Source organism: Anoplophora glabripennis, unplaced genomic scaffold (assembly GCF_000390285.2).
Source record: "Anoplophora glabripennis isolate ALB-LARVAE unplaced genomic scaffold, Agla_2.0 scaffold261, whole genome shotgun sequence".
In the NCBI taxonomy this organism is placed as follows: domain Eukaryota; kingdom Metazoa; phylum Arthropoda; class Insecta; order Coleoptera; family Cerambycidae; genus Anoplophora; species Anoplophora glabripennis.
Window position 1 is genome coordinate 344,089 of NW_019417113.1, and position 3,928 is coordinate 348,016.

Sequence of the window (3,928 nt, forward strand, 5' to 3'; positions counted from 1 at the left end):
CACAATACGCAGGCAACATGACTGCAAGTCCCCAACGTCCGAGAGCCTGATTGACAGGTGCAATAGTAGCCATTGATTATATCTTCTTCTGGATTGGCTAGCAGCTCTCTCTCTCTCTCGAGAACATATGAAATTAACACATGATGGGTGGTACGATTTCGGTGCCTGGAACGTATCCGGACTCGAATAACATTGTCCTCGTAGAAGAGTTCATCAATTTCAATTTGCAGGTTGTCGTCGTGGTCAAGTTTATCTTGAATATAAGCTGGTGCGAGGTTTACTTGATATACTCCAACTGTCAAGTCCCGTAAAAATTCAATGTCAAGTCTGGGAAATCGAGGTACTTGGTCATTGAGGCGCGCCCATTGTCCATGTATATACCGCAGTCTGTCTACCTCCACTCGCGCCTGCATTACGTTTGCTTCGTCATTTCGCTGGAGCATATGCCTGGCAATCTCGACTGTGGCATTCTGCATTATTATTGGGGGACGGTATTGATTTATCAAAGCTCCAGCGATTCTGTAATAATCCCCGATGTTCTTTGTCTGCTGAATATTGAATGGTTCTCGGAAAATTTTGAAAATGAACTTTATGTGCCCATTTCTCGCTTCAACTACCCATCTTATCTTGGTAATTAGACGATTTTCATTCGCTTCCTCAGTGCTAAACTGATTGCGCCCTCTATCCAAAAAAGCCGGCNGCTGACCTCCTAAATGCCCGAAAATGGAGTGCGAAAGGGGTAAAAACGTGAATAATAAGACATACTATAAAAACGAATGCGGACCTCGCAAGTTGTGCCTGAAAGTTGACAATATTGTGGATTTGAGATTTCAATACATCCTCTCCCCTACAAGGGATAATAAAGGGGTTGGGGGGAGGGGGTGAAAATATGATGTTGTTCGAGTCCGTCTTATGCGATCGAGACTGGTTTTTTGGGGTTTTTTAGGGCCATTGATTCCCTTTTAATGGTCAGTTCAAATATATTCACCTTCTTAATGTACGAATTAGCGGCTGGGAGGAGTCAAAATGCAATAAATGATCCAGACCCTTGATAATAGTCTGGAAGGTTGTTTTGGGACTGAAATCTCACACTGCACAGTTGGGAGACAGGTGGCAGTCTCGTCAACGAGTTAAGGTTAGGTTCGGTTAGGATAGGCTGAGGTGACATGACAAGATGAATAAACAAGAGTAAAAAAGATAGACTGAAGTTTTCATTTATTTACACGATCTGGTCGTCTACATCACAGTTGAGATATACTTTGTACCGAATTCTTTAATATTATATAGTGTTGTTTACATCACATGTAGCAACAGTTTTTTTGGGGGTGCGCCCCTTTGGGTTTTCACTCTGGATCAATTTCTTCGATAATATGAACTGTATAGAAGAATGGAGAAGACTGGCATCTGGGTACCTTATATTATCCTGGTGACGAGCATACCCGAGATACCACAATACGCAGGCAACATGACTGCAAGTCCCCAACGTCCGAGAGCCTGATTGACAGGTGCAATAGTAGCCATTGATTATATCTTCTTCTGGATTGGCTAGCAGCTCTCTCTCTCTCTCGAGAACATATGAAATTAACACATGATGGGTGGTACGATTTCGGTGCCTGGAACGTATCCGGACTCGAATAACATTGTCCTCGTAGAAGAGTTCATCAATTTCAATTTGCAGGTTGTCGTCGTGGTCAAGTTTATCTTGAATATAAGCTGGTGCGAGGTTTACTTGATATACTCCAACTGTCAAGTCCCGTAAAAATTCAATGTCAAGTCTGGGAAATCGAGTACTTGGTCATTGAGGCGCGCCCATTGTCCATGTATATACCGCAGTCTGTCTACCTCCACTCGCGCTTGCATTACGTTTGCTTCGTCTTTTCGCTGGAGCATATGCCTGGAAATTTCGACTGTGGCATTCTGCATTATTATTGGGGGACGGTATTGATTTATCAAAGCTCCAGCGATTCTGTAATAATCCCCGATGTTCTTTGTCTGCTGAATATTGAATGGTTCTCGGAAAATTTTGAAAATGAACTTTATGTGCCCATTTCTCGCTTCAACTACCCATCTTATCTTGGTAATTAGACAATTTTCATTCGCTTCCTCAGTGCTAAACTGATTGCGCCCTCTATCCAAAAAAGCCGGCATTTTGTGTTCAATCCCTAAACGGGCCAACAAAGGCGCAGCATCCCTATAACCTCTATCGACCAACATCGCCATTTTGGAACTATTCCTGCAAGATTTCGGCATCTCTCTCAAATGCATCCCTAAGGATTTCTGCATCGTTATTCCATGTGTCTGAGAAATATGGCCCAAGAATCGCAAGAATATATCTATCTGGCGCGACAAGAAGTGTTGGTTTGAGAAGATGCCTCCCTTTATGCAGGGAATAGGACTGTCGAAGAATGCGGAAGTTGCTACTCTTATGTATGTATGCATAGGTAGAATCGCAAACTACAATTACCTTTGGCACAGCGGGCTCATTGTTGTACAACTCGTTGGCAAATGGGGTTACATGGCGGGCGATGAACTGTTCCCTTGTAATTGCTGCGGTGCCGATATTCTCCGGTACAAATCGCATTGCTAGTGACGTTCTGACCTTTCCTACAGCCAAACTAACAGCTTGTCTGCTCGAATAATTGAAGAGAGTTGCTAAAAGTTTATCCGATAATCCTTGTCTCATCTTGCAAAGGAATGTCATGAGATCCTTAGAACTTATATGTCGAACACCCCTTTCGTGAGGCACTGGGTCACAGAATGTTAATAGGTAAACAAAATCAACCTTATTCAATGAAAAAAGGCACATAAACTCTTCTTAGAATTAGTGGCCGAAAAATCAGTCCATTTCTGACCACAACACCTAACACCTTCAGGAATGTAGATATCAACTTCAAGAAAAACATTTGACCTGCACTCGGAGGACATACTGACCGTATTTTGAACCGCGAAGCAGAATAAACAGGCCCGATTTTGCCTTTGATATCTGTTGATACGCTCCCGGTTTCTCTGAGTTAAATTCCTGAGATCATCATTTGGAGCGTTATTCCAATATGATCCCTCTCCCTCCTGTTGAGCAACCCATGGCCCATGCATCATTGATGCTCTCCCAGTTCCTCAGATTTAAATTTTGTTGCTGATACAGGCTGCATTTTATCAAATGTTCTACCAACCAACGTCGTAAGAAACGATTACGGGCAACTAATTGTTGCTGATACAGGTCTCGTCTACATTTTTTCAAATGTTTTGCCAACCGACGTCGTAAGAGACGATGATTGGGAACTAATGGACAATTGACAAAATCTGTAACAAATATATATTAGTCAAAAACCAGATAATCACAAAAAAATAATTTATTATTTCCGAGATATTAAGGTTTCAATTATTACTTACCCCTGTAAACCATATTAATAAGAAAATATATATTTTCAAGTTAAATAATTGTAAATGTTGAAATAATGATACATTTACTTGTTTAATGCAGGTATATATATCCTGATAGCCTAACCCTTCCACTATAAAAAGTAGGAGGGTAAATAAGATAGAGGAGGTACTGGAGAAATATGGTCGGGTAAGGTATATATACATATATGAGACTTATTTGAACTCAGTTATAACATTCATTTACATTCAACATGGATCTGCAAAAGTTGAACAAGGCAACTTCATATAAAGAACTGAAGAATATTAAAGATTTACATATAAATCAAAAGTATAAAATAGTGAAACTGAGGTTTAGTAAAACCAAATTTGGTGACGGTATTGTGGCCGAAACTGAAAATTTTACCTGCTACTTACCAAGAAGATTTTACATACATTTTGAAAAGGAAGGTATTGAAAACTTTAACGATGCATTAAGAAGTCGACCTGTATATATGGTTAGTAAAGGAAAAATTGGTACAACAACGAACATTATATTTATCCAAGATGA